Source organism: Rhodnius prolixus, unplaced genomic scaffold (genome assembly GCF_049639745.1).
Source record: "Rhodnius prolixus isolate KJV_2025 unplaced genomic scaffold, Rpr scaffold_4, whole genome shotgun sequence".
In the NCBI taxonomy this organism is placed as follows: Eukaryota; Metazoa; Arthropoda; class Insecta; order Hemiptera; family Reduviidae; genus Rhodnius; species Rhodnius prolixus.
The window spans coordinates 32,827,746-32,851,700 of NW_027411614.1; the positions used below are offsets into that span (position 1 = coordinate 32,827,746).

At 31.8% G+C, this 23,955-nt stretch overlaps 1 protein-coding gene and 2 long non-coding RNA genes across 12 annotated transcripts in view; 1 reads left to right on the plus strand and 2 right to left on the minus strand.

Moving 5' to 3' along the window:
• LOC141456154 (lachesin-like) overlaps positions 1-23,955 on the plus strand; it is a 413,770-nt gene that overhangs the window by 235,538 nt on the left and 154,277 nt on the right. The gene's annotated exons all lie outside the window — the stretch shown is intronic.
• Positions 1,314-23,330, minus strand: LOC141456525 (uncharacterized). Of its 6 annotated transcripts, none has more exons than XR_012459824.1 (8): positions 23,202-23,330; positions 22,961-23,086; positions 19,338-19,396; positions 18,528-18,747; positions 15,445-15,505; positions 13,043-15,325; positions 11,469-11,595; positions 1,314-11,224 (listed from the first exon to the last, which is right to left on the minus strand). It is a non-coding gene; the product is annotated as an uncharacterized lncRNA (long non-coding RNA). The 6 variants fall into 6 exon arrangements; XR_012459828.1 differs by having other exon boundaries at positions 1,314-2,840; positions 11,013-11,224; positions 13,043-15,505; XR_012459827.1 differs by having other exon boundaries at positions 1,314-5,602; positions 11,013-11,224; positions 13,043-15,505.
• Positions 15,516-18,515, minus strand: LOC141456526 (uncharacterized). The gene is made up of 3 exons (XR_012459829.1): positions 17,288-18,515; positions 16,406-16,593; positions 15,516-15,723 (listed from the first exon to the last, which is right to left on the minus strand). It is a non-coding gene; the product is annotated as an uncharacterized lncRNA (long non-coding RNA).

A 23,955-nucleotide genomic window follows, 5' to 3' on the forward strand; every position in this document is an offset into this window, starting at 1 on the left:
AGTACGATATTGAATCCCTAAGACCTTTTTAAATCCTTCAATTTCTTCAAAGCAAATCAAATCCTCTTTTATTCCTGTCTCGCCCCGCTTTCGTCCTTCTGACTTTTTCTTTCCTTCCCAAAGGATAGAAGCGTAGAGTCCTTCCTCAAACGTACCATTTCGCTTTAGTACTCAGTATCAGTATACACTCGTCATGTCCCTTCCTATCCTGTTTTCAATACTCATATCTTCCAATTTTGCCTGCTTATTCCTTATATTTCCCATTTTTCCCAAACTTGGGAAATATAATGTACTAATTAGGAATTAATATATCACTTAATTTTTATCCAGCCTGATTAGGCCATTATTCATGTGCTAGTCAATATACTGCGGACCTAGGTCCCAGAAAACTGTGTGGTTCTGTTTTCCTTCAGTATTTATCTAGTATTTAGAAAATGTTTATTTAAATAAAGCAATTAGCAATTTACATTTATAAAATGTAAATTTAAATAATAATTTATTTAAAATTTAAATATATATCGTTTATTTAAATTTAAATAAGGTTAACTCCACAATTTCTATGAAAAATTCCGACTACTTTTAGCTCAACAGAGTGAAAAAAAGAGTATTTCCTTTATAAATGTGAAGCCAGATAGCCTCCCCTAGCTACCAGCTGGCAACAAGTTACTGAAACTTAAATGAAAGTAAAATTCTCTACAAAACTCTGATGCCTTGATTACTGTAGGTGGTTAAAAACCTTACAAAATGCACAAAAGTAAGCATGTTGTAAGGTAAAAAATTTTTTAAATCTTCAATTTTTTTTAATACTAGATGCAGTTTAAAGTGTGTAGGAAGGACTGCAATGCCAAACCCAATTAAAATATGGCTTCCTTCTTTGATGTTAGCGCTTATCTAAAAAAATGTAAGCGTCTAAAAGAGAGTAACTCTAAAATGTGAGTTGTGGTGTGTCTTACACTTATTACTTATCTCAGAAAATTGATGGAATTGCGCAAGTGTGAAGGATTCATTTTGAGATATAGGTTACATAGATTAAATAAAGGTCTGCCATGAGAATTTTTTCCTGAAGGAACATTATCGGAATCAGTAATATTAATCAAATAATGCTAGATTTCAGGCCATTCTACTATTAACGTTGAGAATTCCATTCTTTAGGTTCCCCTTTAAACGTTCTTGAAAGTGGCTACTTACACTTTAGATTCGTAAATAATTGAGATGCTTAATTTGTACTAATTTCTGTACTCTACCAATGAACGAACAAATACATTAGATCATTGATCGGTCTATTTCAATCATTTTATCAGAAATAACTTCGTGTAAGTAGGAGTGAGTACTATTTGTTAGTTAAGAATAGTTCGTATCTGATTTTAGTTCAATACTAAAAGAGATTCTGAAATAGTAGCGCCTATGTTTACAGTGAAGGGTCTAAAATTTAAGGCCCCAGCCCTATACATATGTGTATATGCACGCTGTGTATATGCATAAAATACAGAGAGTATAGTTAGTTCTCACTGTGCCCTTATTCATAACGACTATTAATTTTGCCACCGGCAATGTCACTCACATATGGTAAAATTTAACATTACATTGTAATTATAACTCCAGCAGCGATACAGCACATCACTTTCCTGTATTCACCACTTTCAAAATAATCATATATTTTAAAACATTACAAATATTTTTATTTGTGATTCAAAATAACATTACAATCAGTGAAACATTGACAATAAATGAAAAAAAATCAAAACAAATGCGATTAATGTAAATAAAAGTTGTTTCAAAATTTTTAAACATTGCACCCAAAATAAAGAAATTACTTACAAAATTGTATTTACATGGGAATATAAATTAAAACTAATTAATGTTTTAAGAAAACTACAGTAAATTAATACTCGTAAATAAAATAAGTAGAGAAATATAGAAGCCTTTAACTATGTCCTAGATTTCTTTAAGAAGTCCTACCAACTTCCATTTGGGCAATAAATTTTTTTAACAAAATAGTGGTAATGTAATATAATTTACTTGAAATAAACATCAGGGAAAGAGTAAAACAATTATTTTACATATTTTTTTAAAAAGCAAACACAGACCGACAGAAAATAGATATATGTTTACAAAACATATTTTAGGTACGTAAGAAAGAATGATTCCTTTTTTTTATATAAGACGGACTTCTTAAATTTTTAATAAATGTTTAAATTATCTGCCAGAGTTCTTTTCAATATTTATATTTGTATTTAAAATTGTCACATAAAAATATCTCTTTTATCTTCTACTTACAACCACTGCACCAAAATCTGGCTTACTAGAATTATTACTTCTACATTTATTTAAAATCTTTTTAAAAGATGGAGTATTGTGAATAGTACTGAGAACTCTCTACTCACCTGAAAGTTTTCCAGTGTTTGTTACTGGCTGCTAAACTTTTTAATCAAGGAACTTTAAACGGAATGAATGATGGGTGTTTGTTTTATGAACCTAATGTATCAAAAACAAAAATCCCACCAAACTCAAAAGTAATGTTGGTGTTACACACTAATTCCGTAATATTCATTGATTTCGGTTGGTTATAATTGAACAGGTAATAAATAAACATTCCTTTAAAATCCTTCTTCAGTGCAAGCGGTGTTGTCACTCATCAAATGACTAGACAAATAATCCTCGTCGCCCTTTTTTTTTGGTAACATTTTCCTGAAAAAAACTATTTCTGGGATGTGCAGAAACATTGGGGTAATAGATACCAGTTGTTTCTTTCGCTGAACAGAAGAGGGCGCAGTCATCTAACATAGTAGACTGGTCTTGAACTTCTTTGAATCTACATGAAAAAGTTTCCACTTTTACCTCTAAAAAAGAGTACCTCAAATCATTATCTTCATTAAAATTTAATGGGATGATTAAAGAAAAGTTTGTTAACAAAAATACTACTCTTTAATACTAACCCTAACTGAATTTTGAACTGATGATCAAAATATTACTTATTTTAGTTGACTATTAAAAGCTTTTTTCTGTTTATTGACTGAAACAACCCTCGCTCATACTTGACTTGGGATTAGAATAAAAAAGAATCTTTCGCTCAAGTTTCAACAAGTTGTAGTTAACTTCTCTTCTGTTGAAATATATTTATGTATATATTGGGTGAAACTAATTCTGAATAGAATTCGGATTTACTTTAAGTATTTCGGTATTTTCTTTTGTCTGAGCATCTTAGAAGGCATGAATGGCCGCGCGTGTCTGGAGCAAAACTTGTTTGCAATTGACCAAAGCTGGGTATCGCTGGACCATTTTTAGAAAATTCAATCGGCGTAAAGACTGCACAACACTTTTTAATACCCTTAAACGCTCAACAATTTTTTTTTTTTTTGTTCAAATTGCTCACTTGAACAAGCCGAATGCTGGTTGACTATTATCCAAACTAGAATGTAATTTTATTATCTCTATTCTTCACTATTCTTTCTTAGAAGTGCATGTCAAATTGATATTTTTAAAGAGAATTGGAAAAGAATCTATCCATTTTCCAATCCGTCAGTGAGTTGAAAGTTCAGGCGATTGTAGCCTACTTCTTTTTCCACTACATTCTATGGAAGCGGCCATTAATGGTCTTTAAGATATTGCGTAGTTTTGCGGCAAATGTATAGCACTAGTGGTTGCATTTAACTTTTCATTATCCCATTTTAAAAAACTATGAAGAGTAGTAAGTACCAAGTAGAATACTAAAGTACAAATGTAGTAGTATCAAGGGCATCTTTCTCTCAGATTGTGATTAGAGAACGTGGAGCTTCAGTTAACTGGGCACTGTTTTTTACCTAATAGTGTCATAAAATTATTAATATATTGCAAGATATCTCAATATTTTCTACAAATTGAATCACAAAATAATTTCCACTGAATATTTGAAATGGCATAGTCGGTATAGAAACACTAAAAAAAAACTAAAGGTTAATTTTAAATGTAGTTTACTGAACATCTGGCGTTTGCAAAGTTGATATTTTATAATTTATTTTAATTTTTTAAACATCCCATTATCAAACACCCAATGCTTGACAGTCTTTAAATCCCAGATAATTCAATTTTTAAGTAAATTATTCATTTTATTATTAAGTTTTTATAGTAATAATGAGGTACATATCTATTGTACTTCTCATTTTCTGAAGATACATGTATTTATTTATTTATTTTTTTTTTTTTGCAAGATGTATCTGATTTCATAAACGAAATATAATCTTCAATTCAATCAATATCAGTTAGTACATATAACAATAGCTTGGACATTAAACTCATATCATGTTACTTTAATTAAGTATATTTCTTGATTTTAAAACAAAGACAGCGGTGAGAACAAACTTTTCTAACCATTCTTATCTTTTAGAAATGGTAACAGCTAATTATAGATGCAAGAAATGTTGACAATTTGTCAAATTGTGAGAAGAGAAAATATGAGAAAGATAAAAAGCAGCAAGAGAAAGTCTCATGAGATTTCTCTTTACCTGATTGCTTTTCCTTTATTTAAAGGGTATTGCAATTATGCAGATTAAATTTTAAGTATTATCGGAAATTCTAAGTGGTCTCTGATCAAGAAAAATTGATTCTGTCTGTAATTGCAAAGACTTTTTCGCCAATGATCTAAAACATACATACGTTCGGTTTTCAAATTTGTTATTTGGTTTAGGTACCACCACGGGATTCGCAGTTAGTTTTAAATTTCCTTTTTGTTTTTTTCTCTATCTCTTTCTCGAAAATGGCTCCAACATTATTTCGTTCATATGTTGGTATTTAACTTTTACTTGAAACATTTTACATTTTTCCAGAACACTATTCAGGGTTCATGGTACAAAAGGAGTTAAGATGTAAGATTTTCTTATATACTCGTTTTTATGTGTGTGACCTTAAATTGGTACCATCCAGTTTAATGAACTGAAAGTTTCTTCAAAAAATCAAGTCAAAAATGAATCTTTACTTCCTTATTTTATACTATAAACTTAATTAGTAAACAATGTAATAGTAATTAATTGGGCACTTAATAGTGGAAGCCATTTGTTCTAAGCAGACATTAACTGAGAATTTATGAGCATCTGTAAGGTCATTGTAAGAGGACATCTGACTAATAGCCACAATGATATTCCTAATAGCTAATCGGCTTATAATGGAGTGCACAACTTCATTTCACCGCAATCTAATGAGGTAGGATTATTATGAAATGCAGTTAAGTTTCTCGGCTCTTTCGCTGTGAGATATTGATTTTATTTTGCTGCTTCATTTGTTGTTTAATTAAATTCTTACTAACAATTAGTTGGAATCTAGGTTTAAAAATAATTATCATATCAATTCGTACGAACAATAAAAACAGACAATTTATTTTTATTTGCCACTATTGATCTGTATAGATATCTGTAAATACAATAGTTGTGATAAAGATTCCTTTATCATTAAGTACAGAAGAAAAATACTCGTAGAATATCATTGTATGGATTCTGTTATAAAAAGTTTAAAAAAGGTGACAAAACGAAAAAAAAAAAAAAAAAACATTTCTGTTGTTGCGTACGACTGAGAGGATGGACATAACAGCTTGGATGAAAACGGATATAACATCATGATGATGGACCGTATCCTGAAACAGATAACGAGGGCAACCATCAACCATCCTCTTTTTTGCAATTAAGAGCCGGCACAGAGTGTTAGGCAAACGTCTGGGGAAAAAATATTATTATCCAAATATAATACTTTTTTTCATTTTGTAAACATTTAAAACAAAACTTGTTATACTATTTTATTAAAAATGTAGAAAAGTCTAAATAGAGGAGATTAAGTTACGAAACATTATTTTATTGCAATCCTTTTTTATATATTTGGAATGACATCCAAGGTTAAGACAACTTTATGGAACACAACAGAAGGGCAAATACACTTGATACTAATGATATTTTAATAAAACTATTTCATCAACCTTAATAAATTAGGTTATTTCGGAAGGTGGAGGAAAAGTACTTTATTTTCTTTGAAATAATTTTCACTTTGGCATTTATTATAGTTATAATTAACTGAAAGGTAGCGTTCAAAATATGAAAGAGCATATACCTACGTTCTAAGATTGTATTGGTTAATATACCATAAAAAGCTACACAAGATTGCTAGCTAAAAGGTAAAATCTAATATGAAACAACAGGTTGTGACAATTATTTAACTATGAACCCGCTCCAGACTTCTGAGAAAAGAAAAGGATGGCATCGCTGTCGACTGAAAAGTTATCAGTGAACAATAACGCTCCGTTTCTATGTCGATTTGCAACTGTTCAGTTGCGATGGTTATCATGAAGCCGAGGACCGAAGTCCTCCCTGTACGTGTGGTAAATGGATGTGCATTATTGGAATAGTTTCATTATTCAACAAAGCTTGCAATTTTGCTAAAAAGTAACTGAAATATATTGTTCACAACTGTGAGTATGCTACAACACAATTCAAAAAGGAATCAATTTATTTCAAATTGGGATGTTTCTCACAGAAATAGGGTGAAGGGACCAGTAATTGACTGGGCACCAGTAATTGACATACCAGAAATAAACTGGTATTATAAGGGATATGAGCCGTTTTTAGTGGTGATTCTTTCAATTTCGTTATTGAGAAGCCTTTGGGCAGCAGTTCCAGAAAAATATTAATTATTGGAAGGTTCCTTGGTATCAGTGGAAGGTTATTTGTGTTAAAAGTTCAAAATCAAGGAAAAAACAAGCCGTTGCTAAGGAGGATTGGTAAGAAAATAATTTTTCTTTTTTCTTATTTTTCGTTTATTTGTTCATATATTCGTGAGGTTATCAATGTTCTGTTATAATTAGTATTACTTGTAGATTTCATTTATGTAGTTTTTTTTTAAATTATAAGAAGCATTGAGGATTAAAATGGGGCTGTCAATCACTGGTCCTTGAAACGGCAATCTGTCCAGTAATTGACATGTATGTCAATTACTAGTCCTACAGCTTTTTTGTTTGAGACCAGTGATTGACTTCCTGGGAAAATGATGATAGGTTGGTCAATTTTATTATAATTAAAAATTCAATACATTGTAAAATAAAATCATTGATAAAAATCGGCAACATAAAATAAATAGTAAAACTTCCAACAAAATATGTTTAAATTAATGAATTAGCAAATGTACGCCTTATTTCAAGAGGGCATGCAGAATGATTATTCTGTAGAGAACAACAATCTATGAACAACAAACTGGAATAATCGTGATCGCCGAAGAACAGCTTCCGAGGCCTACGTGACTAATAAAAACGACGCCCACGTAATGGAGTTGGAAAATCTCTCATTCTCCCTCAGTTTTGGGTCCTAGCCACATGACAAAGAAGAAAGGGAGGAAATGGCTAAACCATAGAATTCCATCAAAGAAAACGGCCAGAGGAAAAATGAAGCTCCCTCAAGAGAAGTACCAGGTGCGAAATCAAACATACGTGGAGAGTTGGTGACTTTGTGATGTTTGTGATGTTACCGGTAGTACAGTTGTGTAAGGGTTGATCGTCAAAAGCTGCATAAAAAAGGGTAAGGTTGAAAAAATATTAGATTATTTAGGTTCACCTATTTAAAAACTGATTGTAATTAATTATGAATAAGACTAATTTTTGTTATAAATCCAATTGAAAAAGTGTTTTAAGTGATTTATTTAGATCTAAAAGTGATTTTGAATGCATACCTTATGTCGTTTTATGAATGTATTTGTATGTCAATTACTGGTCCCACCCCATGTCAAACACTGGTTCCACCGAAAATTCGGTATGTCAATTACTGGGTCATTGACATACTTCCAAAAAAAATCATTTTTGGTTGACATAAAGATCGAATTTACTGCTTTTAAAATATTAATAAAATACAATACATCCTACTGGAGCGGTACAATTTTACAACCTACACCTGGAGCCAAAATAACGGAAGTTATTCTATCTTAAACTCGAATTTTTTCTTAAGCAGTCAATTACTGGTCCCTTCACCCTAATTTTCTTTTTACTAAATTAAATTTAAGAAAACCTATCAACAAATTCTTTATCTTTTATACAATTGTTTTTTTTTTAATGTTTTATCCTTCATGTTCCTTTTTTTGTCGAGAAAGATCAGGCTCATGTTAATTTGGCTGTTTCTAGTGACACTACAATCGTTCTTGTTTGTATTCATGAAACAAACCATAAATTTGGTTAAAAAAAAAAAAAACAAATCTCTATATTCGCTGAATTATTCATATTATACGAAGTGTGGGAAACGTCTGTTAGCAAGGATGTTGGCTGAGTATGAGATTGCCAAGCAGAAGAAACCTACTCACATAACATATACTGAAAATACCCTCACATACCAAAGAACTTAAACTCGAATTTACTATTGTTAAATGCGATGATAAAAGGTTGGAAAATATCTTAAATCTTTCATTTGTTCACTCGCTTCTTCTTTCTGCTCCATTTTACATCATCATTACTTTTTTTCTATTTAAATATATATTTCATTGTGTAAGGGGTGTGCGTGTTCATGTTCACAGCCTTAATAAAATATTTCTAACAATTAATCTTTTAAGAAATGTTTTCTGCCAAAACTTGTAAGCCTACTTAACATCACATTTAGGATATCTATGGCTTAGATATTCAAAAAATAATTTTTATGATCATTTCGATGTGGACCTATAATTTTGAACTCCTAAAACCAGATTCTTTCTGATTTTCTTCCAAATTTAAATCTGAGAAAATCTAAGTGACAGCAATTTGATTCGAACCAGAGATTTCTTGCAAAAAAATAAATAAATAATCCTATCAGTATGCAGATTCATTCTAATTTTAGGGGAAATTTTAGCTGGCGCCATAAGGGTCCTCGGATCTAGCCTTTTTGACAATATTAAGCTAAGTTTTTATTGTTTTTTAATTACAAAATTGTGTTAGTTTATTTCAATAGAAAAAAATTAGATATGTGGAATTATTAGAATTTGGCCTGTTTGACCAAATGTAACGATGTGATTTTACAAAATAAGCTATTAAATGATTGATGATTTGGTCTGATATTTGATGATAATGAATACCAGAGGAGCAGGTGGAGTTATGATTCTAATGTTATGAACCACATCGTAATTGGAAATGAGTAATAAGCCAATTTTAAACTGATGTTTATAAAAAAAAATGCCTTCTTTAATTATTGAACTTTACTTAACTAAGTGTAGAGTCGAAGTGTGTCCAATGGACTAAAGTTAAAATAGAAAACTAAAATAAAGAGACAAATAAGAAAAGTACATAGGGCGATAGTTACAATTCATCTATATAATTGCTACCAGATGACATTGCAATTAAATTCTTAACATTTCACCCACCTTAAAGGTAGATTCTTATTTCAAAAATTATTTAAGTAGCTAAATCAATGAATCTATTAAAAATATGAAACAAAAACCAAGCTTAGTAATTAATCATAGTCTAATAGTTAACTAGTTAGCTAGTTTTGTAGTTACTAAAGTTGTCTTCAATTTTACTATCCTCAAGCGCTTGTTTTCACCAAGGTGTACTTCTATTACATGTCCGAGTTTCCAATGCTTGATGACGCTATATGAAAACTAATGAGTTGACTGAAGATTACCTTGAACCAATCTCCATTTGTTTAGGATATGAAGCTCCTCTAGACATTCCATACACCAACAAATAGGAATTGTTTCTTTAGTTTCTGTATAAACTGGAATTCTTTGAGCTGCTTGGTTTGTTTAAGGTATAGCAGAGATTGACCGATCAGAAAGTGAGATGGAGTGGAGGCTGAGAAATCAAAAGGGATTATTTGGATGTGGCAATTTAAGGATGCGAAACATGCTTCAATTTCTGCTGCGCGTTTCTTTTCATTTATCAAGTGGCGCAGATCACGTACCTATTTTTCGAAAGAGGGTCACAATCTTCGTGGAAATATTTAAATAACTCCGACGTCACTTTTCGGGAACATCATATTCTCCGCCAATCTCATCCTCGCGAGATTTTGAATGTTCACCTTTCTTATCCGAGGCCATGAAGAACTGGAAGAGGCAGTAATTGACTACGCTACTCTACCTTGCTGCCTACTGATAGGAGTTATCGTTGTGCTTCGTTAAACCACCTTCCTGGGCGTACTCCGTTCGTTGGACAGCATGCCATGTTTTTGGTGACTTTGTTTTGCCTCTGTGTTGTGAACCTCTGCCTTCAGTTCAACTGAAGCCAACTTCCTTTCTAAGGCCAACAGTTTAATCGGAAACACTTCTACAACTACTAATAGAAGAAAGTATGATATGTCTAATTTTGTTAATAATTTATCCAAAAATACAATTAAAAATAAATAGAAAAAAAAATCGTACATATTGATTTAATTATTAAAATTTATTAAACAAAATTGATTTTATATATTTATTTTTCTGGTTTAGATAATCAGTGATTCCAAGATATCAATTTGGTCCAACTGGAGAGTGTCGTAAAAAAAAGAAATGTTCACACATCCTTTCTTTTAGCCCAAACTACTGTAGCACGTGTTTTATTTCATAAAGGCAACCGGCTGCGGCTTTTCTCACTTTGACGGCCATGCAAATGTGCCCAAGGAGATGGTGGAAAAAGTATGAAAAAAGCTAGAGGCCAGAGAGCTAGATCGCACATGTGTCAACCGTAATGCAGTCGAGTCAGCAGAGGAATATTGCTCCTCTATCCTCTTCTAGCTGCCGTCTACTATCCCGTGCCGTCCTCTTATCCCTGTCTAGCGCCCTTTTTTTTTTCGAAAGTATACTGCCAGTCCTACTAACACAGTACGCTCATTTTTCATTCCATTGGCGGGCTGTACAGGGCTATGCTTTCTCTCTCTAGCAAGGATAGAAGAGGGATTGGTAGAGTCAAAGAACGGCTTAAGAACGCTATATCCTTCCGCTGGCCCTGCACCCCAGTACTGTCCTTTACTTACACAAACACATATTCCACCCACTATACCCACGCACTTAAAGATCAGCACCCTATAGGCACCCTTATAGTAGCATACATCGAAAGGCTGGCCAGAATTTCCTACCTTTTACCTTCTCTCAGCTCTTCCTTCACTCGCAAACTATTTCCTTCCTTTGCAGTTAGATCTCTCTAAATCTTTCATATACAGGCTTTCCCACTTACACATCAGTTAGACTGTAATTTGGATAATCTTTCGATAAAACTCTACCATTGTTACTTCTCATTGCTTACTCTGCACTCAGCAATAAGAAAAATATTGTTTGGCAAACTATTGACCTAAAAAAGTAAAATTTCTTTACAAGTGAAACAGAGACATACCAACTAATTTTATTTATTTTTATTTTTTAACTTTACTCTTTTACGACTTCTTAAATTGTGATGAGGTTTTACCGGTAAGAACCACAGAAATTCTCATGAATTTCTCTCATCTTTGGTCATAGTCGATTAATATTTACATTTCGTTCATTTATTGGAGTTAAATACTAAAAACAATAATATAATTTGTTCATGTTATTTTTACCTTCTCTCCATGAACATCTCTAATAGTAACCGTTCTTGGCCTTTATTGTAAGCTTCTGCATTATTTTGAAATGATTGCTATTAATTCTACTTGTCCAGTTCAGTTTGCTTTTACTTCACTTCTTATTCTACAATGCAAACAATTTATAGATGTAGTTAAAAAATATGTTAAATATTTCATTGACAAGACCCTGTTAAGACCTATATGGACATACGGAGCAGAAATGTGGGGCTCAACCAAACCCTCTAACTCCAAACGCCTGCAGACACTACAGTCTAAAATCTTAAGAAAAATCCTTAATGCTCCATATTACATTTCTCACCGATCTAATAAAGTCTCGCTACTGCAACTTTTACAGCCTCCTAGCTCTCCATCCTAATCCTCTTGTATAACAACTCTCCTTTTCCTCATCTTCCAGACAATCCTCCTCGTCGCTTGAAGCGGAAGTAGGCCTAGGGACCTACTGATGTGAGTATAATATCCACTGAGAAAGAGTTCCATCAATGGGTGGTTGCTCTTACAAGACATTCATGAGAACTTTAATAGTTTCATCAAATTTACTGGATGCAACTTTTGTTGCAGTTGTAAATGCACTAATAAAGTGAGAAAAAAAAAATCATAACTAAATAAATTGCTTGTAATGTCTTAACCAATAATATATAATAAATAAATATTCTAGTGTCGTATACAAAATAAAAAATTGAATATAGATTCTGTCAGTTGTTAGTTTCTGATAAGAGCAAATGTAAAAATGTTATAATTGGAAACTTTTGGAAACATTATTAGTGAATAATGTAATTGTTTCAATATTTAAAGTTAATTAATGAACAATGAATTTAGACAAAATTTCAGTAAGAAAAAAATACAATGGACCAAATCCTTCTATTATTCAGAGAAAATGCTAATTTTCTCTTATAAGTCATTTCACCTAATTTTATTAGAAACAGCCTTCTCGTTCAAATGAAGTACATCTCTCAAAGCCATCAGACAACTGGAGTACCCAATTCTACTTAACTCAATCCTTGAAGTTCAACCGAACCTAAATTAGCATTAACTATTTAACTCTGGTTGGAAATTATGTTAAGTTAATTTGAAAGGTCTGCGGGTTGGCAATTGATTGAGCCCGTAGAACTTTATAGGAGTACGCTTTGGCAACTTAATCGGGCCGTATATTCAATCAAATTCGATAAAACTGTGTAATTTAAAGCATTTCTCCTCCCCAACTTAGACAGAGAACTGTATAAATTAAATATTTATTACATTATGACTGAAGTTACTATCTTCTAATAAACTAATGTGTAAATATAAGTAAATATCGTTGAATTTCGCTACTAATGTGAAAACTATACCTTAAAAAAGGCTTATTGAATTTCTAACAAAACTAAAAGGTCAGTTACTTATACTATTTATGTTATTAATCTTAATTTTTGGGAAAAGCAAAATTGCTTATTTTTTGTGTAAATAATAGATTTTACAGTATTGAAATCCAAATTTGCAATTTTATTTAACGAAGAAAAATGCCTTCTAAGGTAATAAAACTGCTTAAGTTAATAAACAATTCATTAATCACTTACTTAAAAGTTGTTGGAAGTAGTACGCTAACAATCTCAGAGTCGAGCTTCACCTGCTTGCTTCGCTGCGGGCTCGCCACCCTTTTATATAATTGAGTTCTGCTTTAAAGTGCCTAACACTCTTCCAACTGTATATTATAACAGTTGGCACTTATCCTCATCCAAGGAGTTAATTTTAAAATATGCGCTGTAATTATTTTAAATTTACTTCCATAAATTAATATTAGTTCGTTGTTGAAAGTGGTTTCACATTTCACATTGTTTTTCAGTCGAAAACATTTCAATTTTTTTTTGTATCATGCTTTCTTAGGCACATGACAGAAATGCAAGAGATGATTCTTCCCCAAGGTTCGGAAACAAAATAGCTTTGCTATTCTTAAACGGTAATGGCATCGCTGTATATAGATGTTTTTCTTCAGTGAAAAATACAGCTCGCGCTTCATAAATTTGACGCTTTTTGAATGATACGCTATTTACTCACTGAACCTTACATACACTAAAATATATCCCCTTTTTATGGAAAAACCTAATTCAATCTTGGCACAAAACACTTTTCTTTTACGAGTATTTACCCTTGAACCACTGCCATCTCCCTATTCTTGATTCCCTATGAATTTAACTGAAATTGACTCCCTATCCACTAATAATCCCTACCACTTGATTTCATTATTAAATAAACGCCGAAGAAGGAATGTAAGGTTATGAATTGCATAGAACCTTTTCAATAAATTAAACTAAAATGTTTTTATTTAACTAAATATAATGTTTATAAAATATTTTATCAATAACTAATTTTAAAAATGTTTATACCAAAGAACTTTTCTTAAAGAAGCTATTACCTAAGGAGAATTCCATTAACTGAATTAATAAGAATCTATTAAATCTGTCAATATTTGTGCAAAACTTTTTTCATATAGACAAGGTAAAGATATTTGCTGAAGGTGGAAAGAAAGTCTGTCAATACAGTATGATTAACCGACAAAAAGTTGACAGCACAGTTAACTTGCGAGAAAGTTTATCACTGCTCAGTTTTCACCTCAAATAATTAGTTTTTAGACCATTGTAGTTTAGATTCTTCTATTTTTTGATTTATTTATTTTTTTTAATAGAGATTATATCTTTCTGAATAGTTTATATATAGCTCCATAATCCATAATGATTAGCCATAATGTAAGTTTGCTATTCAGCTCCGTCCTCTAGTTGGGAAAATATGTTCATTTCTATTTTTCTAATCAAAATTAAATTGTTTGCAAAAAATAAACTAGAATTAGATTTTACTTAACGCTCCCCACACTAGACTTAAAAGAACAGAACTAAACAGATGCTATCGACTACTTAAAAGACTCTTAGACGATAGATCAAAACTCTCTCTGGACAACAAAAGACTGATTTATACTTCTATTTTGAAACCCATCTGGGCGTGGGGTTCAACCAAACGCTCCAATCTCCAAAGGATTCAATCGCTACAATCTAAAATACTTCGAACTATCGTTAATGCTCCATTTTATGTCTCCAATCTGACTATACACACTGACCCTTAACATTCCTTTTGTCACCCAAGTTGCTGAAACACGATACAGAAAACTCTACTACAGCCTGCAATCTCTCATATAAATCCTCTAGCTCAAAATCTTTCTTCAAGAACTCTTCCTGACAACCCGACAAGACGTCTTAAAAGATAGTGGGCCTCGTGATCTCCTCGTGAAGAGAGTGACTAACCATCTAATATTTGGGAGTATTATCACTGGGTAACTTTTCCACTCATTACTTATCATTTGTTACTCGGTTATCACTGTTACTTATTGCGCTAACGCGCTGATTGTAGCACAATAAACGCAAAAAAACAACGCTGATTATCTCCTAGAAATTAAGGACTGTATGATACATACGTACTTTGGCCTCTTGATATGATTAATGTTAGCTCTGCTCATTTGAAAATGAGCCTGTTTAGTTAAGATTTACTTGAAGTTTTTCAAACTACGGATTTGTACAGCTACATTTTAATAGTTTGAAAAATTGTGAATATTAAAATATATGCTTCCGCCCTCTTCCACGACACCTAATTGGTAATTGGGACGTTAAGCCCAAAACAACTGTAAAATTGGCGATTACTTTACTATTTAAAGTTAGACGAAAATTCAAATTTAGATTATATTTACTAGATATCCAAAAGCGTGACCTTAACTAATGGAGAAATAATGCAGCTTGTCAATCTTCAAATCTGCACATCTTGGAGATGTTGATGATGGTAAAACAATAAGAAAAACTTCATTCCCTCTGAGGAATCTGAAACTCAAGGTCCAAGTTTATTTGTGTCTGTCTAAACCAAAAAATGATCAAAACGGCCATAATTTTTTGGAACTTGTTTGACAGGAAAAAATACTTTTTATAGTTACAATTTATACCTTTAGAAGATTAACATTTCAGCAAAGATGTATTTTTCACAATTCTTGAATTTATTAAGCTCTGTAAAAAAAAAAAATGAATGCAACTGTGAAAAAAGGGAGCATTTGATACATATATTGGCTTTATATTTTTATCATACTAACTTTTATTTACCAGCAGATATTGTTATATTTTTTAATAGAATTAAGAATTCATTCACGTTTTATCTGAGTAAGGAAGAGTATTTTAAATCTCCAATTGTGCGGCTTTAACGTTTTTCCATATTTAATTGAATTCATCTGTTTCAATTTAACTTAATTTAATTTATGTCATTAAAATTTCTCTAAATATCAGAGAAAGAGAAATGGTGTGTTTTGAGTGAATTAGTTTGTATATGTATGAGTTGATGAGTAAGTAGAAGTGAGAATGAAACCTGGGCAACTTTGTTACAGAGAAGTAACTAAGTCCTGCTAACTTAGATGCAAGGATACACAGATTGGCAATTAAGACTTTCCTACTAATACTAAGCATTCAGTAACTGTTATATACTATGACTGTTATCATCAACCTAATGTGATAAATAACCTGTATATGATTTTGTTTCTTAGTTCGTATTATACCACTATCGATTCAAATAAAGCAAAAACACTTATTTGACTTTATTTTACTTCAATTTAAATTTTCTAGAATGAAGAATTTCGTACTAAAATGTCAGTTGACATCACTATAATGAAATGATAATGTAGAAGTTAGCTGTAGTCACAGCTTCCCCACAAACCTACAGAATAAAATATTGTATGAAAAAATTACAAAAAAAAATGACGCTGTAGGAAAGAAAACATATATAAGAGATAGCGCGATTAGAACCCAGAAAATTGCACTAACCGTTAAACCTTAAGTGAAGATTATTGTCACAAGAAATTTATAAACGATTTTTTTATCCAACAAATGAGTCAGTAAAATGTTACACGATTCACTTACAAGTCTGTTCCTCTTACTACCATCTCAGGTTAGCTTAGGTAGGACGTTGAAGTAATGATGTGTACGTTGAACTTCTGCCCTAAAAATCAGCTTTATTTGTGTATGCGGTAGAATTCACTTTTCTTCTTCATATCGGATCTTTAGTCACTATAATTATGATGCTAATGTCGTGTAGAGACAATTTAAAGCTACAATAGAAATTAGTCATAAAACATTTTCCTATGACGCGTCTTAAATTGAACAAGGTAGTAAGAATAATCGGATACTAGTCACTACAGAATACAATTTAGCGACCATTAAATAAATAATGGTTTAAATCTTAAAATGAAAATTGAGAAAGTTCGAAAAGATTAAAAACTGCTTAAAAAACAAATACCAAGTACTTAATATTATAATTTATATCATATATATGTATATAGTACTATTTAATTTAAAATTAAAATAAATTGCTAAGTTTAAGACTGATAAAACTTTTCCACTGTGAGAAGGAGCGACATTTCTTTTCATTGTTGTTATTTTGAAAACTTTGTTTTAAGCAAATAACATCAATGAAGAACCCTTTCAGATTAAGTGGACATTCGGATTGGAGTTTTTAAGAATTTGTGCTCTCTTGGGACATTCAAAACTAGATTCACCAGGAGTTGTTTTCCAAGTTTTTTCTTTTCTTTTTTTCTGTCCTCGTCTATCTTTTTTAATTCAATTTCATGATTGCAAGCTTATATTTTTGTTTTATAGCAATAATTTAATTTATATATTTCATATATTCCTTTTATAGACAGGCATTTTTCGAAGAACACTATAGCACCGTTTATATATTGATTTGAATGCATTTTTAATAATCATAATAATTCAAGATAATAAATGACTTTGATTGTTACTCACACATTCTTTCACATTACGAAATAAAAGATGGTTCCATCATTATTTATTACTACATTGTGGCAATGCGAGCTCTTCATACACTGAGTTTGATCTGAGGAAAGTTTCGTTTTTTGTAGTGTACCATGTTTTTGTTTTATGCAACTTACTACTTATAGAAATAGACCTAATAAAGTAAAAGTAAAGTAATCGCCTATTCTTCAGGCAGGGCTTAACGTCCAACTACCAATTAGGTGTCGTAGAAGAGGGCGGAAGCTCGCACTTTACTATAAATAATTATTTTTAACAAATAAAAAGTAGTCATACGCGGGATTCGAACTGGGGATCTTCCACTTATAAAGCCACGCTCTTGAACTCTAGACCATCACCTTCCTTAATATTTAAAATTGATAAGGCATTAGTTTCATAAAAATGGAAGTAAAATTTTCAAACATAGTATCAATTGTGACCAAATTAAGTGAAATCTTATACATTAATTCTATCATATTACAACGTAAATTAGCTTTAGTACAAACACAATTTAATTTAAGTATTCTTTTTTGACTTCTTTCTTTAGGAGATACAAATCCGGGCAATTTAAAATGGCCACCTACATCAAAGTGAACAGATTTTAATATTATATCCTCTTCTTTAAATCAGATAACAATTCTTAAGTGAAATACATCGGACCAGAACAAATCTATTGTGTTCGACTCTGTAAAGTGAAAGTAAGTATATGCGGATTTCGAATCGCTTTTATTAGAATAAGAGTCCATAAATTATATTTTTACCAACATTAGAAACCAAATTCATATATTTTGCTTACATGGTTTAATGAGGTCAAATAAAAAGCTCATTAAATCTAAACCGTTACGATAGGATATCAGGAGGCATAGAGATTTATAAGATTCTTGGACGAAGGTAAAAAGGCTGTCGGCAGGCGATGAGTAATAAAATAGAAATTCATCTTTGACTCTATAAAGTACTTGTTGGATCTCGGAAATTGGAGTTCTGGTGGCGGCCATAACTGGGCACGGTACTAAGGCGTCTTACCATGATGGATGAAATCAGCAACAGTTTTTATGGGAACTAAATATCATCAACTTCCTCTCCAAATTGAATTACGTAATTTCACTAAACCTTTTACATTCAACTAAACATTTTAACTTGAATATGAAAGAAATGTTGAAATGAAAATATGAGCCAGCTATTAAAACAGCTTTTAACAAAAATAAATTGGCCAAATAAAAAAAAATAATAATACCTTAGGTGGGAGTATATGTCGCTTTTCAACGTTGAAATACTCTTTAAGAAATACATCCTTAAAGGAGAAAAAGGAATCTTCCTTGAACGTTAGGTTTGGATGGGGTTACGGGAATGAGTTTTAGATGTTATCATTTTCTGGCCACCCTCTTCACTTTGTCTGCTGGTACAACCCTTGCGTACAGGACGAGCGGCAACTCTTTCCTATCACAGGAAATTATCTAAAGGAGAGAAACTGGAATAAATTATATCCCTTGAAAAAAGGTTATACAACACTGATGTATACTCGAGCATTTTTTTTTTTTTTTTTAATTCTATTTAGAAATGCATTGCCCGCATATAATAGACTTCTTATAATATTTCAAAATAATATCCGTTCTTTAGTAACAATGACTTACAAAAATTAAAATTACTACTAAATTCTGTTTTCCTTCTTTCTAAATTTGCTAATTTTCTTTTGTTGTTTAGAAGAAAATAATTTGTTAGCGGTATAACCTCAAAATCTAGATGCTCGGAGTTCCAATGAAACGTACTCACCAAAAATAGTGTTAAAAGGCGCTCTACTTCTTTACAAAGAACACTTAGCCAAAGTTCTTCTACCTTTCATAATGGTTTTCTTCTATTATTCTATGGAATCCTTTTTGAAATTGCAACTTTTTTTTTGTTAAGCAAATATTAAAACATTGCAGTAGTGCGGGATTATACAAATAATTAATTTACCTAAAAGTTTTACTTAATGTTTAGCTGATTTTAACAGCAATAATTAAAAATAAAATAATTAGGCTAATATTTAATTTCTAATTTTAATTACCTATTCTGGTAGACGTTATTTGGTAGCATCTCTTCCAAATCCTCAGTCTCGGATCTTTTCTGAAATCAATTAATATTTTTATTTTAATAATGCTTCAAATTAAAGCCAGTAATCAGCTTTTATGAATACAGTAAATCCCAAAAAAACATTTTATAGAAATTACTTTTCACATGCAGGCATTAAAAATTATTATATTATAATTAATATATCAATTCTTAATAATGAATTTTTATTAAATTTACATTTTTTTTTTACTTACTCTTACTGTAGATTATTAGATTAATAATTGTGACCGTTTATGGACTTCGTTATTCAACTCCGGAAAAATTGCGGCCAAGCTCCATAGAAATCTGAGCGTTAACTCAGTTATGGCTAAGAAAAACCAGGTTTGGTTATAGTTAATGGCGCGGCCATGATGTCAGGCTAGACCTTAAATCTTAACTATAAAACTATATCATTCACGCTTGATCAACTACCAATTCATGTGTTACATTTACCGTTTATTATTTATGACCATAGTACAAACACTATGTTACAACTAGTCTATAACATTCGGTTGTAAACAAACTTTGTATGTGGTACACATCATCATTTTACAACCTTCTACTTCTACACAACATTACACTAAGATTTTGTTCTTCACTTACAGCCACAAGTAAAAATTTATAATCATTGTCACATTCACCAAAAGAAAATAGATTTTTTAGAGGGTGGTTCCAGCAAATTTCTATTCACTTATCTAATTCTGCAATCTGTATGCACTAATAAGGAGGGAACCTATTGAAACATTCTCGATGAACAGCTGGTCTACGAATAGAGTTCACTCATTACCAATAATACTACGTCCTCACAAGAAGAGTAACTTGGCACCTCTGCGAGTATCCTATCTAACTACATTTACAATGTCAGCCCTAAAACTCAGAAAACACATAGGAATAGAAGATTTATTTGAGTTTAGTGAACCCAAAGGCAGAACCTAGCTTATTGTCGCCCGCCCACTCAGTTACTACATGCCTCAATGATCACCTATATCTACGCAAAAACCCTACACTTTCTGTTTCCTTTTGGATTTAGAGAACCAAGGAGCTGCTCCATTTACAATCAATAGACAACACTATCCATTACCAGTCACTGAACTGTAGTGACTCCAAATAAAAACAAGTTGCAGTACTTCTGAATTTAAAGCCAAAATGGCCGGCTAGCAAGATTACCACTCTAAGGATTTAGCTAAACTCATCCCAATTTTCATTTCAATGATTTTTCAAATTACGTTTTATATTCAGTTCACTTAGGGACTTCTATGTAGATTTCTTGAATACCAGCAAATCCCAACAGCCTCTCTGCTAGTCGTAAAAGGACACTACCACCACCTCTTGGTCGCTAAGGTAACAGACTGGGTTACATCTGGAATGATTTACTTTGTACAAATAGTTTAGGAGCTACCATGAGATTAAAAAATTAATATGTTCTCAGACAAAACGAGACAAAATCTGAAATGCCACTTTACTCTCTTGGCTTTTCAGATTCTGGGTTTTTGTGAAAAACAACTCCAAAGATTTCCTTTCAAAATCGCAGCTGATTACATAACATAGATGTAGATCTGTAACGTACATTTGAAATATTCATCCAAAAAATCCACTTAAGGGCAGGCACTAAGGTCAGGTTATCTTCTAAATTACCACATCAAAATGATGTAAGGTCTTATCATTGCATCATATTAATTAGAATTAGATATTTCCATGAAAATCTGAATATAATCTGAACAAAATTTGCCTGCCCGAATATACCGCTTTACTAACTAGATTTTTCAGTTTTTAGCGATTTTTAGAAAAATAGTTTCAACGTTTTTCTATATATTATGCACACATTACAAGCATGCAGCAACTTTGATTGGATACATTTTCAAAGTAATCTTGAAGCAAGTTTCTTGAGGAGGTTGAAAGCTCTCCTATTTTAGGGCCATTTCAAAGTATCCTATGAATCTTTTATAACATTTACGAGCACGAAATTTCTAGTTGGAATATCATCAGTCCATTGGAAATGCGACATAAACATTGGATTTATCTGCGTTATTTATTTAAATTAGGCACATCACTGTTTAAATTTTTTCTCTGATTTGCTTTTATTGCAGTTCTAAAAAGGTTATGCAAGCTTTTACTGAATATTTTAATTTTATTGAACTTTTAGAATAGAATAGAAAATTGTTGTTTATGCACATAATTGTTACAAAGCAAAATTTTTAATTTAAGCATGTATTAGCAATGGCTTGTAGACTGCCAGTATTGCGAACCTTTATAATAAGAAAGCCACTATCTCCAAGTTTCTATAAATTAATAACGTAAATTGCAGTTAGAAAAATTAGTGTCAGTCTCCACTCTAGATTTTGTTTTCTGTCCCTTTCCAGTTCCAGACCGTGACGTGAAGAAACTACACTGGAGATTAGAGGAAATAATCTGCTAAAAAAGTCAGTGAGAAAACTCTGAACATCACAAAAAATAATTTTTCTCCTACTCAAATTACAAAGGGTCAAAACAAATGCCACTATTGGATTCCGTAACTGGGGCACATTCCACCTCAAGTCTAATTAATAAAAATGTAATTACATTTTTTGAATTATCGATTCCCTCGACCGTGATCCATCTCACTATGATACAGATAATCTAAATCAGGGGTGACCAACCCGCACTCAGTGGGTGCTATTGGTGTAGTCCCAGCGGAAATAAGCAAAATCGTTTATCTCACGTTATCTCTACAATTCTGCACAATTGCAGCTTTCTACATTTATTTTTAAAGGAGATATAAGGTGATAAAGTTTGAGAGTTTTGAATTTCCTTCATATTTCTAATTGCTGTATCTCCTGACCTAACGGAGTAATCTCAGAGGAATGTACAATTATAGTACCGTCAATGGTTTTAACTTACTCTTTAAAATTGCAAAAACACATGTAATAAATTTGTGGTTTAAAATAGAATCAATTGCTTTAAAAATTAAGCGTAAACTCTTTAAAAATCAAAATATGCCCGCATTATATCAGAGTAATGGCTACCACAAGAAATGTGGACAATCAAGCTATATATATTTGTTTAAAATGTAACTTTACTAGAACAGTCTGCTAGTATTTGCAGCACTTTGTATCTATGGTGGAATAACAAGTACTTCTATTCTAAGGGAGATCCAGCACGTATGGACCGTTAGCACTTCTAAAATGTGTATCTGATGTAGTGTTCCAGTAAGTATTGAACAAGCTTTATGATGTCACCATACGTTCATTCTTTTTCTTTTGACTCTTCACACTATCTCTGTAGTAGAGTTTTTGTGTGGTTGACAGACGCACACTAAAAACGTGTTTTTTTTTTTATTATCCTTCCAGTGAATTTCTTTTAAACAAAAATCTGAAAATGATCAGGGAATCTGATAACAATCGCAGTTATAACCAAGGGCAGTACTTGCCCTTCTCAAATAAAAATGTTAAAATATTTGTAACAGCTTCTCCACAATCTATTCTAGAATCAATACTTTCTTAGAAACTGTTTCAAACCAAAGTAAAAGGTTAAATTTTAAAGGAAACTCTTCGGCATCTACCTTAAACATTCCAGCAACAGCTATATATTCATTGTACTTACATTCTTCCGATTTATACTCATAAATATTATACAGATGCTGGAACTTGAACAATTTATGAACAAGGCACTTTGGAGAAAACCTCAACCACATCCATCTCAAAGCATTTCACTTACATCAACTTTTCCCTGCAAAAGTATTAATAATTATCATACATATTCGTAGCACTTAATACTACGTATAATCAGTGAATATTTATCTTTAAAAATAAATTAATAATTTATTCAATAAAATGACATTTACGGTTGACTGAAGAAGCTCCTAAAACACTCTTAAGGGCCTACCGCAACATTTATTTCTAATATCGAACTGATACTGATAACCACCAACAAGAGTGTAGCCGTCTAAAAAATTTATACGCAAAATAATAGAAACAACTGTAGTAATGTTAATATTTCCTTCTTGAGCGCGCTAGATGTTAGTTTGGTGGGGGATATTCCTCTGGAAAAATACGTCATTTGAATTGATAGCGTCCTCTGCCAGCGGTATGCGAAAATTGCTTCAACTGAGTTTCAGTGTCTAGAAATAGAAGTGTTTTTTTTTCTTTTTTGAAATTCTTTATTCCAACACTGTTACCTTAAATGTGGATGAATCCGAGCCAGATTTTTCAACATTGGAAAAGTTCATTGAAAACATTGTGTGCATGGCTACTTCCAGGTTGTAGCTAAGGCATTTCCAATTAACATTGAGCTACTCACTGTCACTTTCCTAATTATTTCCTAGTTTGTCTTTTTTACGTTTTTGCCCATTACTTGTACTTTAAAGGTGTTGAAGTCGTTCAGATTTTCGATTTTACCGAAATCTGTTTTGAGGTTCTCGCTCACCCCATCTTTCTCTGTTCGTATTTTTGTGTGTGTGTGTGTGTGTGTGTGTGTGTGTGTGTGTGTGTGTATGTATGTTCCGTCTGTTTGTATGTAACGTATTGTACGTAACTCTAAACCGAAGATTAAATTTAATGTTGCGTTAGAGTGCCAGCAGAGGAAGCTACTTAGATTTT